Source organism: Littorina saxatilis, linkage group LG2 (genome assembly GCF_037325665.1).
Source record: "Littorina saxatilis isolate snail1 linkage group LG2, US_GU_Lsax_2.0, whole genome shotgun sequence".
NCBI classification, from domain to species: Eukaryota; Metazoa; Mollusca; class Gastropoda; order Littorinimorpha; family Littorinidae; genus Littorina; species Littorina saxatilis.
This window is the reverse complement of record NC_090246.1, coordinates 90,408,932-90,424,145: the sequence shown is the minus strand read 5'-3', so window position 1 is coordinate 90,424,145 and position 15,214 is coordinate 90,408,932. Positions and strand designations below refer to the sequence as shown.

The 15,214-nt window shown below is 43.0% G+C and overlaps 1 long non-coding RNA gene across 2 annotated transcripts in view; it reads right to left on the bottom strand.

Annotated features, from left to right (window-relative positions):
- Positions 1-10,226, bottom strand: part of LOC138960124 (uncharacterized) — a 93,131-nt gene extending 82,905 nt beyond the window's left edge. Inside the window, exon 1 of one of the 2 annotated variants that reach the window (XR_011453893.1) lies at positions 10,125-10,226. This is a non-coding gene — a long non-coding RNA (uncharacterized lncRNA). Of the gene's footprint in view, positions 1-2,778; positions 2,800-10,124 lie in introns of those variants that run through there. The other variant, XR_011453892.1, reaches the window with a different exon arrangement.
- Positions 10,227-15,214: the final 4,988 nt, after the last annotated feature.

Here is a 15,214-nt window from a genome sequence, read left to right as displayed (position 1 = left end):
AGGAAAAGGAAAGCAAACAGACGCGGGGCAGGTCTGAGGATGGCAGTACAGTGCCGCGCTATGGAATTCCCGCCCTGGCTTGGTTGCACGATATTAGTTAGCTTACTCGCTCATCAAAGCGCCACTTTTTGGGCAAAGGGCGACTGGCGGCGAGATCAAAGCGCCGCAGAAGTGGCGCACACAGGCAGCGCGAGCTTGCAAGATGGCGGCCCCTTTGAAGGCGGGCATCAAAGTCGTTCTGTCAACATGGCTGCCCTCCATCGCCTCCAAATGGGCTGAGAGAAGAGTAAGCCAAGGGAGCTAACCGGCGCTGCGCCTCCCCTCTGTAGCCTGTTTACAGCCAGCCAGTTGAGGAATACGAGGCATGCAGCCACATTTTGCCTTCAAACCGGCCCTGCTTTACGCCTGAAATGTCAGCCTCGAAAGGCACGCAGCTTCCGACGAAGGCGTGATATTAAGCGGATAATCAGCGATGTTGTCCGTAAAACGCGTGTTAGGCCCTGTTTTGAGAAAACAATGACAGGCATCCGCCGCACACGCCCTCTGTAGCCCATTGCCCTCGCTTGATTTCTCCAGGGCCGAGAATGATTGCCCTCATGGATCGGACAATGATCAGTTTTATTTTCTCGCCGAGCCTCTGATCTCTGCGATGATCTGTCAGTCTATCCCGATTAATTGTGTCGGTAAATTAATAATCCAATGAGCAGTTTTTCAGAAAATTATTGGGTTGTTGATAAATTGTAAATATTGATATTATTCCCTTTCTATATTATTAATTCAGTCTGTCCTCAAACGACTCGATAATTGTCTTCCCAACTTGTGGCACATGCACGATTCACGCAATATCTTCATCAAATATTCTTTCTTGGCAAAACTGTCTACAGCTCATACGACCGGTAAAACTTACTGATCATCATAATGTATCATGGGATCAGCTCGTTACTCCCCCGTATATTAGGTTGCCGTACGGTAAGCCTAGCATCTTTGTTATGCCGTCAGTCTAATGTAAATTTTTAATTCTGTAGAGAAAGTACATGTAAATCAGTTGCTGGTTTTGTTTTGTTTTGTTTTTGGTTTTTTGCGATATCCTCAGAACTGAACAATTAGGCATTCAAGACACGTCTAGCAAGAACAAAGAGGGTTCGCCTCCATTAGAACTCTTCCGTGTACATGTGAAATCTCGTATTTTAAGTTTTAATTGTGATGAGTTGAATTGAAAGTCGGCAGCCTTAATCTAAATTTTATGAGCTTCAATCAGACTCTTCCAGAATCTCAATATTTCAATGCCTGAACAGGATTCTGTAGAACTTTATCTATACGACACACTGCAGGGATGCCAGTAACGCTATTGTACAAAATGGAAACCCTTTTAGAAATATTTTCTGAGATGAACTAATTCTAACAAAAGGAACAAAGCTCAAATATTTTCAGAGTCATATAATATGAGGGATTCTTGTTACAAACTCAATGCGTAGGCATATCAGTGCTGGTGTCAGAGAGCACCTAAACCAATTTATATACAATTGTATACATTATTTATAGGAATGCTAGCGTCCTTCGTTCTTCTTGACAAAGTTTAAGAATAAGAAAGCCTGCAATTACATCCAATTAATTCGGACACGACAAACTAGTGGAAACAGTCACTGGTTTTGATTTCCTTTTATTACAAGCAAACATGATAATTACAGGATAAAGAAACCTACATAGTCTTTTACATGTTTTGAAAGTCTTTGAATACATATATAACCTGGACACATTTGTGTGCAGCATGAATATAAGACACACTACCTATTTCTGAAATACTGAGGTAAAAAACGTTATGGAACGAAAATATGTAGTGTTTGTGCCACACCGGCTCAAGTCAAGTTATTTTCCTTTGTTACAGGGACCTTTCATATGAAACCTGTCTGTAAAACACTACGCGTCAATTTAAAAACAATTACAAAACTAAACACCAGATTTTGATTCAGGTATCGAACAAACATCAGCGTTATAGGCTGTGATTAGAACCCAAAGTTTACCCTTCTAGGGAAACCATTAAAACACCAATCCAAAAACAGACATACTACTAATCTTGCAAGCGAGTTTTGTCGAAGATTATGAGACAAGTTCATTATTATTTTGTATCATAAGTGTTAGTCTGTCTGTCTACCTCAAAGACCACTGGGTCGACGTACTTGTTAATGTAACGGGTTTTTTCCCAATAATTAACGTTCCAATAACCAACCCTTGTTTTTTGATTCATCAAAAACACAGCAGCAAGGCCAAGCCACGAGGTCCCTTAGTCGTAATGTTTTCCGGGACTTGAACCTTTTTCAGTTAACCCGGCAGCCGTTTGTTTGCCGTCCCCATTTCTGTCTTGGCCTTGCGGATAAAACAGCGACGAGTCCAAAAAGCGCTCAGGATGACGGAAATGGAGCCGGTCCGGCAAACGTTTCTGTTGGTTTCCTGGCACACGCAGCCTGCCTACAAACGGCGGAGAATTTCATTGATGAGTCTCTTTACTTGGGAGGCAAAAAAAGAGAGAAGAGAATGAAGGATAATGTCTGTGAAAGAAGGATCAGTTTAACAGAGGCGTTTGATGTAGGCTGGTTTTTTTTCAAGCTTTTCAGAGTTGTTCGATTGGAGTCGGCGAACATAATAACTATTTAGCACTGTTACTTGAAATTAGGTTATTTTTGATAATTGTCTGTGTCACAGTATCTTTGTATTTCAATAGTCTTAATTTATTGCATTTGTTGTTTTGTTTTGTTTATCACAATGAACACGTTTTGAAACAAAATTCAAGCAGTACATAAGCTCCAAAGTCGATAATATACAAAGTTTTCACTCCATATAAAACTGTGCCGATTATTGTGTCACTTTCAAGAGTTTCTACTCGCCTGCACAAAATTAACCAAAGGAATGACAGCGCATCTTCTTTTTGTATTAATCCACCTTTGTCTCCATCAAACTCGGTGATTCGTATGCGTTTAATTATTTAATGACTTTATGCTTTAGCATTGCATTTGTAAAGCTCTTGGCTCTATTTGCGGGGCTTGCGTTACAAAAAAAAAAGTTACTTATCATTGTTTTTACTTTGGTCAAAATTGTGCGTTCATCGGTCTAGCTTCTTACGTCAGCAGCTTGGTGGACATAAACATGTGTCAGTACTAATTGATTCTTCGTTTGATCGTCCCAGACAATGCCTTCACAATGGACGCTGCAACATTACTTCGTATTAGATGGTCGAAGACCTTCTCGGAGGCGTTCTGTTGTGGACATTGTGTTCACCAAAACTGGGTGTCTTCGGAGTCAGGTGCATGGTGGATGTTCTTCTCAAGGGCGTTCTGTGCTCACAAAAGCAAATGTTTTATCAGTCAGGTGATCGAAGTTCCTCTTTGAGGTGTTCTGTTGTGCGCATTGTTTTAATGTTCAATGTTGAGTTGCAACTGATCTTTGGCTAGTCGGACGATAAAGTGCTTTGCATAGACTGCTTTGTTGTGTGGACATTGTTCTCGTACAACATGAAATACATGATTTTTGTTGTGCATATAATTATGGTGTTACAGCTAAAAGCGGGTTTCACCATCAGATGGCGTTCTTCTCTTCAATGTTACAAGGAAGTAGCAGAGTTCATGGCGACCATTGGAAGTGTTACAGGGAGAAGAGACGGTAAAGGAATGTTATCCGTCTCAGGACAGTGCTTCGTCCGGTCAAACATGTATACAATAATGTGGAATAATCTAAATGATTATGCTAAACACATAATGCTACAAGGGTTTTTTTCCAACTTTTAAAATTAATGAGTAGAAGAAAAAAAAACACTGCAACTCTCGGTTTTGATGACTAACTTAGGTTTGAATCAAGCCAACCTTAACATAACAGGATTCAGCGTAACTAACAAAAAACCCAATCTGATGGGGGTATGGATAATGAATGGCGAATTCAAAAGAGACCGAGAACAAGACTGGACATTGCTGAGCGCAGTAATCAGAAAGGAATGACACGTTTTCGAATGAACAAAAGCAGGGGACGATAAAACAAAAAGAGCTACTACGCTCGTAGGAGTGGGTGGAGGAGGAGGAGGAGAAAAAGGCGGCGCGGCCGGGGTGACGATGATGAAGATCTAGTGATGAAAGAAGAAGGAGTGGCACTGATTTGGAGGGAGGGAGTGCTGTGTTGTCTCGGCTAACTCCCACGCCGTGCTCGTGCATCGTCTCGGCGGATTAGACCCTCCGCTCAATCCCCGCCGCGAGGGGTCGCTACACAAGTAGTTCCGGGGTCACCGACGATCTCGCCCTTTGATCTCGTGTCTCGCGATACTTGGCCGCCAATAGCTTGAGCCATTTGGAGAGTGACGAGAAGACTGGAGTCTTGTCTCGGCCAGCCCAGATCAGAGGGCAAGAGCTTCAGCTCCTTTTCTTTGGTGAAGCTAAACGAACGTGTCTCTCACAATGGCTTGACATAGAAGGAAGCGGCTTCAAAGAGCGGAGTAGTATTGTAGATCTTTTGACTTACACTTTGGGAGGGTGGGGTTTGTGTGTCGTTGCGTCGTGGCGAAAGTAAAAGCGGAAATTTGTGTAAGGGATTAAAATCGGGTTTAAAAACTGAAGCCCCCGTCTTAAACTTTTAGATTCCGTGCTTGTGTCAAAAAACAAAATAGGAAAAAGAAAACTGATCGCAGCTGAGCAGGATTTTAAAAAAAACAGTTGTCAGCTAGGAACCGTCGATATTACTTTTGGGATCCATTTAAATGTATGAAGATATTTTGTATAGTTACTGGATTGCCTGTCTTTTTGAAAACGTTTTTATCTTTTTTTTCCAACGATTTATTCATCTCTTTTCTCTTTGTGTGATTTTGGCAAGCAGATGGGAAAAAACACTGAATAATGAACATGATTATTTTAAAGAAAAGTGCTTGATATCAGTTATTGCAAAGATTTAGCTGAGATTAGGACGGTGACATAACTTATAAGCACCTCTAACTGAAGTGCCGACTGCATTTACATCAAGTGCTTGAACCCATTTATTCAAGTAGCCGTGCATAAGTAGATTAACACCACCGACACAATGCCAATCTGTCCAGCGGACAACAACTGTGACGAAAGTCACTCCCAAAAACCACAACACAAAGTGACCCTCGGTGCCAATTTTGACAGTCCCACCGCCACGTCCAAAACAATTAGCCTACGGTGACTTAATTGCGGTGGTGGAAGCCAACCTCTGGAAGCCGCCCAGCCCTCAGTACAATCCTCTCAACATCTAAAGCATCTTTTCTGCCCGGGTTCAGCGAGGCATCGCAAAGACCCTTCTCACCAGCGCTGACTTTTGGCTGTGGTCGGGCCAGAAATGAGCAGCAAATCCGCGGAAAGCACAAACACGCCCAAGGCGAGAGGAGAACGAAAACAGTGCCGCTTATCGCTTCGCCCTCCATGCCCTCGGATCGGGTTAGGAGGCTTGCGCCAAACCCTCGGCTAGATTGCCGGTCAAAGGGGGGTCGAGTTAGCGCGGATTAGCGCTAATCCGTTAATCCTTTGGCGGCTGAGGCGAGGAGGGTGGGGCGGTGGTTTAACTCCCGCCGCGGAACTCTTGTTGTGACGTCACTTTTGGCACGTGCGCTCGCTCCGTGCTTAATGGGATCGCTTGTTTCTTTCTGCTTGAACAGAGCTAGAGAGAGAGACAGAGACAGACAGACAGACAGAGAGGAAGAAAGAGTGACAGAGAGAGAGAGAGAAAGAGGGAGACAGAGAGGGAGAGAGAGTGACAGAGAGAGAGAGGGACAGACAGAGAGAGACAGAGGATGACAGACAGAGGGAGACAGACAGAGAAAGAGAGAGAGAGAAAGAGAGAGAGAGAGAGAAAGAGGGAGACAGAGAGGGAGAGAGAGTGACAGAGAGAGAGACAGACAGACAGAGAGAGACAGATGATGACAGACAGAGAGAGACAGACAGAGAAAGAAGAGAGAGAGAGAGAGAGAGAGAGAGGGAGAGAGAGAGAGAGAGAGAGAGAGAGAGGTGGAATATGAAAAGGGGTATGGGAGGGACACAATACGATTATGCGACAATTGTATGTTGTTAGTTTTCGTTTGAATTATGAAATCCGTCCTTGTTTTACCGGGCAAAGTTTATTTCTGTTTGTGTGTACACACAACTGAAACGGTTTGCTTTTTATTATCTTGATATGTGTGTTGTCTTTATTTCCAATGTTCATGTACTCCCACGGGTTTTTTCCTTAAATAAACTCTTTAGCCTTGCCTCGTTTACTTTTGTTTAGAAAAGAAAATCACTCGCGTGGAGAGAAAAAATCTTGCGTTCACAAAAAGATAAAGTCGTTAAAGATAAACGTTTATATTTTACAAAACTATTACAGAACATAGAAAATAATGGACAACTGGATGGAGCACCGAAACAACGCCATACTATATTCAAACATGTTTACCTGTCGTGAACCCAAATACTGCCTTTTCTTGCCCAATGCACGGAACGTTGCCTGAGCATTAACTTTCCAAAGGCCGATACCATCCCTGCTGCAAAGGAAAGGGTCCGCGCAAGGAATGCACAGTGTTTCCACTGGTGGGAATTATCAACAACAAACAAACACAAAGAGACAATCAGGAAATAATTCGTATTCAGAAAATAAAACAATATTTTACTAAGCCAGCCATGCCATGCCAGCTTCGCCTATCTACAGTAAAACATTGCTGTTTCAAGCCAAGTTCAACGTACTCTTTTAATTTGTACAGAACGTAGTTAATTAATTAAGTGGTGCCTCCACAAAAGTGTCAACAATAACCCGGGCGTGCAGAACATAATCGAGGATATTTACTAAACCAGCAAATCCACGCCAGTTTCGCTCATTTGCCTTAATCACAGCTGTTTCAAGCCAATTTCAACTCTTCTATATAACGTTCAATGGTGCCTCCACAAAAATGTCCTCAAAGAACCGGTGTTCAGAACTTAATGTAGAATATTTACTTAAAACCCGCCAGTCCATGCCAGCTTCGCTCATTTACTGTAAACACAGCCGTTTCAAGCCCAGTTCAAATCTTCTAAAATGACATAACATTTAGTGGTGCCTCCTCAAAAGTGTTCACAATGACCCGAGCGTTCAGACCATACTAGTGTAGAATATTCACGAAACCAGCCATGTCATGCCAGCCTCGTCCAAATACTGTAAAACACAGCTGTTTCAAGCCAAGTTGAATCATCTAATTTACTTGAACGTTCAGTGGTGCTGCCACGAAAGTGTCCTCAAAGACCCCGGGCGTTCAGAACATAATCTAGAATATTCACTAAACCTGTCTAAAATACTGTAAAACACTGCTGTTTCAGGCCAAGTTTGAATCATCTAATTCATTTGAACGTTCGGTGGTGCCCCCATGAAAGTGCCCTCAAAGACCCCGTCACTAAACCCAAATACCGTAAAACACAGCTGTTTCAGGCCAAGTTGAATTCATCTAATTTACTTGAACGTTCAGTGGTGCCCCCATGAAAGTGCCCTCAAAGACCCCGTCACTAAACCCAAATACCGTAAAACACAGCTGTTTCAGGCCAAGTTGAATCATCTAATTCACTTGAACGTTCAGTGGTGCCCCCATGAAAGTGCCCTCAAAGACCCCGTCACTAAACCCAAATACCGTAAAACACAGCTGTTTCAGGCCAAGTTGAATTCATCTAATTCACTTGAACGTTCAGTGGTGCCCCCATGAAAGTGCCCTCAAAGACCCCGGGCGTTCAGACAAACCGCCCGTACCTTACGATTCCACTGCGATGGGAAATGCTTAAATGACGAGCGAACTGGAAAAAGACACACGCTCTGTCGCAGAGGCTCATAAAAGAAGAGTTGCAAAGTGTTTTTTGAATGGTGAACGCAGAATAAAAATTTGGAGTTGACAGCTCCTGACAATAAGTCATGAAGAGCGCGTCCACTGGAGCCTTTATTGGACTCCTCTTTGCGGAGCAATGGACTGATCTCGTGGAGGCAATGGACCCGTTTTGTGCACCCAACGCTCTGTGCCCACTGGCTTTGTGCACGTCGGACAGAGACAGAACGATTTGCACCCACGAAGGAGGGGTTATGCTCCTGTGAGGAAAAGGGGTGGCGTACCTTGCTTTTGCTGCAAGACTGAGATCCTATACAGGGGTTATACTCTTTGTGGGAGGAGGGGAAGGGGGTAAGGGTTGTGTTGTACCCTTGCTTTACCTCCAAGAGGTCCTAGAGGGTGGAGTTGAGAAGTGTGGGGTCTGTCAACTCTCTTGTTTAGTTTAGAAGTGTGGGGTCTGTCAACTCTCTTGCGCTCTTTTCGCTCTCGGAGAAGGCTCGAATTTCGAAAGTGTGAGGTCTGTCAATTCTCGTTCTCTCCTTTCACTCTCGCGTGGGGTTCGTCCCACCCCCCTCGGGTACAAAATAATAAGGATTAAAAGATCCCCAGCTAGGTCGCTTGTCTGTTTCAAAGAGGATGAAAAAAGGAGAGATTTTCGCCATCAATCTTTGCCATGTCAGAGCGGGACAAAGTGAGCGCCGCGGCGCGAGTCAACGGGTACAACTTTCCCCTTCTCCGCCGCTCTCCTACCCCGGGTGGTTTCTTTCTCTAGTTCCAGGACCTCTGACGGGTGGCAGGTACCCGCTGTGATTAACGATGTGATCCGTCAAACTTTGGAACGGTGGTTATTGTCCAGGATTTGTTACTTCAGCGCACACCAGCTTCTGCCATTGCGGTTGTACAATTGTTGGCTCTTCGCAATGGAACACATATTGCGATCTGCAGTATTTTGAAACCGATTTCTCCGGAAAAGAATGTTTGATTTTTGCTTCCTTGGAGCACTGGATCATAGATTTGTTTGGTCTTCATGGGCGAAAACTTTCAATGAATATTAGGTCGTATAAAAAGAAAGTTAATACTGTTCAAATGAAGGTGCGCAGTATTCAGGTTTTTCATCTGTTCTGCTGATGAGGTTTCCAAGCAAAGACAAAGAGGGAGTGGCCAAACAAAAACTGGTCACTTTGTCACATCACTAGGTTCTTGCTTAAGATTTACCACACAAAATAGTACTTAAAACAACGATATAAGAGTGAAGTTAGCCGAGTAGCTAAAGACAAACCCGTGATGGTGAACTAAACAAGTTCAGTTACAAAGATTATCAACGTTTTCACATTCAAAGCATGCTTTTCGGGACCAGAAGGGTAGTCCTAAAAATCATAATTCTACTCGCTCCCTCCGAACAGAAGACAAGGTGCAGCGACGGTCAGCGTGACTGAACTATGTTGAACTGAGTAAAAACAAAATATATATATACAAAATAAAACTTTTTCTTTAAGTAACTATGGGGCACAAACAAAGAGATCCCAGTCACACTAATACATATAATACACATTTATAGGATTTAAAAAAAGGTTGATTTTGATATGATTTTATCGGCTCATTAATTTATTTATCATGATCGAGTCATCTTAATGTGAAATCGACATTTTACCGATGGTCACGAAAAAGCAGTTTTGATGACAATTTTGAAATAGATTAGAAGTTCTTTTGATAGCGGCCATTTTCCTAAATCTGACCAGTTATAATGCTCGTGTTGTACTCTCAATGGTGTGAAAATAATGGGAACACAAACCTGTGAAACTCAGTTCTTCAGTGCTACAAATTGAACTGAGAGAAAGGACACAGGTTCAAAATGAAATGCTTATAAGCGTTTTCTTTTAATTCATTATATTCTCTCTCTCTCTCTCTCTCTCTCTCTCTCTCTCTCTCTCTCTCTCTCTCTCTCTCTCTCTCTCTCTCTCTCTCTCTCTCTCTCTCTCTCTCTCTCTCTCTCTCTCTCTCTCTCTTTCTCTCTCTACCGGCACGGTGGCCTAGTGGTAAGGCGTCCGCCCTGTGATCGGGAGGTCGTGGGTTCGAACCCCGGCCGGGTCATACCCAAGACTTTAAAATTGGCAATCTAGTGGCTGCTCCGCCTGGCGTCTGGCATTATGGGGTTAGTGCTAGGACTGGTTGGTCCGGTGTCAGAATAATGTGACTGGGTGAGACATGAAGCCTGTGCTGCGACTTCTGTCTTGTGTGTGGCGCACGTTATATATGTCAAAGCAGCACCGCCCTGATATGGCCCTTCGTGGTCGGCTGGGCGTTAAGCAAACAAACAAACAAACTCTCTCTCTCTCTCTCTCTCTCTCTCTCTCTCTCTCTCTCTCTCTCTCTCTCTCTCTCTCTCTCTCTCTCTCTCTCTCTCTCTCTCTCTCTCTCTCTCTCTCCTTTTTAGCCTTATGCGTAATACATTAACTTGTGTTGTTTGTTTGTAGTTTGTCCATATAACCACAAGACTGTATTAAGCCAAATATCAACTGCGCCACCAAACCCAATGATGACATGAGTGTGTTAAACTATGCAAGTTAAAACGCCCGCTTGGTTCGGGGAGCGAGATATGAGCGGAGAGGGTTGTAGTTAGGGGCGGTCTTTGTCGTCTTGTCCGTAAGAAGAAGATCCTTTCAACACAGTCACACAGTGTCAATGGATCAAAGGCTCTGTGTGAAGTAGCAGTTTGCATTTATCTTCTTTCTTTTTTTGTTAAACCTGCGTTTTTTAGGAGGTAGGTGAAAGGGTGATGTTTCTTCAAAAATGTTTGACTCAAATGTGCAGATGAGGAAATCAACTCAACTCAAAATGTTACTGTCCTTATATCAAATAACCAAAGGGAAGTAATCGCTCTTTGTGCATACGGCATGTGTAACGGAGTAAGCGAGAGTTGTACGGAACCTTTCTCTATACTATTGTGAGCCTAACACCAGATTGTTACTGTCCTTATGCAAAACAAAATGGAGTTGAGTCTTGATTTCCTCATCTGCCCATTTGTGTCAAACATTTCTGAAGAAACATTACCCAGTAGTAGTAGAATATGTGGATGTGGCAGTAGGAGTAACTACGTTGCACGGAATGAATGCATACAACACATTTAGTTACTCCAGTCGTGCGAGGACGGTTGTCAGTTGAATGTGACATGCATATGATCCTTCGAGGTTTTCAAAACTGTCCCCCAGAAAAATGCTTCCGCTTAACCATACTCTTAGGTTTCAGGATTCAAGAATCTGGTTAGCAGCCTTGTCGACTGAGAGAGAGAGAGTGCCATTAGTGTAGAAACTAATGGAAATGCAAGGGGTACAGGAAGAAAAAGGGATGATGACTAAAATAATTGATGGCCAAAATACTTAACAAACGAAATAGTGTTGTTTTTTAAGTTGACGTCAATGTTAACACTTTCACATATAGGGTCAATGCAGGGTCAATGCATAGGGTTGCTTTGGCATCATTCAAAATTTTAAAAAAACTCCGATTGTTTAAACGCTCCTTAGAAACAAATATTTGATTAGAACGACCACCTTTGACGTGACATGACCCTTCTGGTGTTAGGCTCACAGCAGTATAGAGCTGCTTTCAGTGCAGTTGAAACTTGTATCAGGGAAAAAGGTTTAGGGTGGAGCTGTATCAAAATGTAAACCTGACCCCTAAAACCTTGGCTTTGAAGACAACAAATAGGGCATTGCTTTTTAAACACGCACTATAACGCTCGCGTTCAAAAGATCACTTTTTTAAACATGCAGTAAAGTTTGCGTTCACAAGTTTAGCGAGGGGTCTTTTTCAGATCAAATTTCGCCACAAACACGCTAACGTTGTGGCGATATTTTGGGTGTTAGGGCGGGTTTTAGCGTCTTCCGTATTCTTCTCCTCCTCTTTGTTGCAGTTTGGTTTGTTTTTAATCGTTAATGTTGTTTTCTCCCTGCTTATTCGTTGTTGTTGTTGTTGTTGTTGTTGTTGTTGTTGTTGTTGTTGTTGTTGTTGTTGTTGTGTCGTGTGTTATGTGTGTGTGTGTGTGTGTACGTGTGTGTGTGTATGTGTGTGTGTGTGTGTGTTTGTAATGTTTGTTTTTTGTGTTTTTTTCTTTTTCTGTGTTTGCATGTAATTGTCCCATTTCCTTTTCTCTGCTTTGAGCCTCTCTGAATTTTTTCTCTTGAAGTTTTAATGATCTCCTTGTATGTTAAGTAGTTTATTCCCCTCACACTCACAGTGGTATCTTTTATATCGGACGTTGCTGCTTATACTCTGCAACAATGGACTCATTTAAGACTATTTTGTTCCACTAATCAATCTTTTTGTCGTAGGTTGTTGTTGTTTTCTATCAGAGGGCTGTTTGTTTATTTGTTCATGAGTGTGAATATCCCTGTATTGTAATACACAACGCGTGAATTGTTAAAACAGCAAATGTTACTACTGTTGAACATGTTTTTCCGTTGTTTTTGTTTGTTTCTGTAATTGTTATGACTGTTGGCAATAGTCGTTCAGTTGTTTGTGTCATTGCATTTTTTCTCGGAGGCGTCGTAGGCGACTGATATTGTTTGCGAAGCAGGGGGCTATTCTAAGGGATGCAAATATGTACAATGTTCATCGTACTTAGATCTCTTTCGGGGTACCAACCTTAGTCTGTTCGTGAGGTTTTGTTTGTTTGTTTGTTTGTTTGTTTGTTTGTGTTCGTTCGTTCGTTCGTTCGTTCGTACGTTTTTTCGTTCGATCGTCTGTGAGTGTTTGTCCGTCGATCTGTCTGTCAGTCTGTCTGACTTTCTCTCTTTCTTTCTTTGTGTGAACAGGTACGACGGCCATACTTTCAGTCACTTCCACGATCTCCTGCCAGTAAATCTCGCAACGGAACAGTGAGTCAACTCAGTAGGCTAAACTTTTTTTCTTTTTTTTCAGGTGGCCGAATGAATCGCACATACATATTGAAAACCGTATTGCTCTCTGAATTCAAGCGTTTCGAGAGCGACGCTGAACTCATCATACTTGCGTTTGTGGCGAGCACAAGAGGAGACGCGCTGCTTTGACAATTGAGGACAAAAGTGTGTTGACAAACACCATAAACGGCTCAAGATGCCTGACAATATTAATCTACTATTAACTGCTGCCACCTCGGCTTGGGGTTATTGCGTGCACGCTCGGTCTAATTTGAATTTATCCTTTTTAAATTGATGCATGTTTTTAATCAGCAAAAGCGCAGAAAGCGTTGTACACTCATCTCTCGCTCGCTCGCGCTCTCTCTCTCTCTCTCTCTCTCTCTCTCTCTGTCTCTCTCTCTCTGTCTCTGTCTCTCTCTCTCTCTCTCTCTCTCTCTCAGTCTCTCTCTCTCTCTCTCTTAAAATGTAAAAATGTATACAACTTATCCTACCTCAAGGAACAGGACTTGGCTTTTTTATCCCTGTTTAATCTTAGATCAGTGCTTAGAATTAATTGTCGCTACCTGATGGGCTGCTGTACAAAAACAACCTGGAATAAACAGTGTGCTATACATCACATGGAAACGCTAATTCAACATGGCAAAAGAGACCTGATTTAAAGAAAAGATGAAATGGTAAGCACGGCAACTCCTGTTGAGACTGCACATTAAAACCAGGCGAGAGAGAGAGAGAGAGAGAGAGAGAGACAGAGACAGAGACAGAGAGAGAGAGAGAGAGAGACAGAGACAGACAGACAGACAGACAGACGGAAGACACACAGCCGGACAGACAGAGAGAGAGACAGAGAGAGAGACACAGACAGACAGACAAAAAGACAGACAGACAGACAGACGGAAGACACACAGCCGGACAGACAGAGAGAGCGAGCGAGAGAGAGAACGAGCGAGAGAGACAGAGAACGAGCGAGAGAGAGAGAGAGACAGAGAGCGAGCGAGCGAGAGAGAGAGAGAGAGCGAGCGAGAGAGAGAGAGAGAGAGACAGAGACAGAGAGAGAGACACAGACAGACAGACAGACAGACAGACAAAAAGACAAAAAGACAGACAGACAGACAGACGGGGGGGGGGGGGGGCAGATAGACACGCAGACAGAAAAACAGAGAGGGAAATTAAGAGAGACGACGTGGGTTAATGAGTGCCAGAGAAAGAGGGAACGCGAGGAAAAGCGAATGACTAAACGACAGACAGATAGACAAATAGACAAAAATGCAAAGAAGTCCCACAATCCCCCTCCTCCCTCCCTCCCCCACCACCTCCCCCTCCATCCCTCCTTCTTCCTGACAATTCTGTTGAACCATCCGTTTCTCACTTAAAAGTGAATCGGGTCTTTTGAAGTGGGTGGCAAGAACACAACATGGGGAAGGTGTTTAACTATAACACCCCATTGGCGAAACACCATACCCTTCAGCACGCGTTTTCCCCCCTGCTTGAAGATGCTGGCAAAGCTGGGTAGGAACCGCTGCAATTAAATAAGGAGGACATCTGGAGGCCTTTGAACGCCTCCAGGATTATTCCCTGGTTGCCACCTAGGTGTTCCGTGGGAGGCTGGTCTAAACAAAGAAGTTTGTTTTCAGCGGTATGCTGGGCGATCGAAAATATTTTGTTGATGTTTGTGGGTTTGGTGAAGGGTGGAGCTGTGTGTGTGGTTAGCGGCGGGATTGGGTTGGGTTGTGAGAGCGAGGCGAGGGAGAGAGGATACGTTGCTCGAAACCTTTCTTGTTTAATACGAATGTGCGCTGTGTCAATGAAAAAAAAGTGTTAATTTCTATAGAAGATAAAATGAAATAACAGCCAACCCACAATAAAAGTAAAAATGGAGAAAAAAAACTCCCCCCCCACACACACACAAACACACACACAAATACACACACACACACACACACACACACACACACACACACACACACACACACACACACTAATCAAACGAATCTTTATCTTCAAATGTTAAGACGAACATGATCTTGCAGCTTTGAAAATGGCATTCTCCCACCAGAATGGCTCCTGTATCATCTTAACATGGCTGCAACCTTCCCAGTCTTAGTTTGTAGGTTTCGTAACAAGAAATGCAATTCGAAGAAGAACGTGCATGGAAATTCCTTTTTGCGTAAACGATCATGCTGACAACTACAGATCTGTATGCTTGCCTTTGCTATGATAAGAGCATCTTTTAACTTAGACACATTCCATACATTTACAACTAGGCTGCTTTCAGTTTAGATGTATCTGCTAAATGAATTGCGTAGATTGTCAAATAGGCGTTTGTTACGGAATTAATTAATAAAATTAATAAGAATTTCCCTGTGTATAGAAAGCATGCAGGCATGAAGTTGATTCGTTGTGCGTGACCAAGTGGAGGAATGGTCTCATCCCATTTTAAAACGCCTGGACAGATCGGAGATGGTGAACATAATCATTGACTCAGGAAGGAATGTAAGTTTTGTCAAAAATATTCATT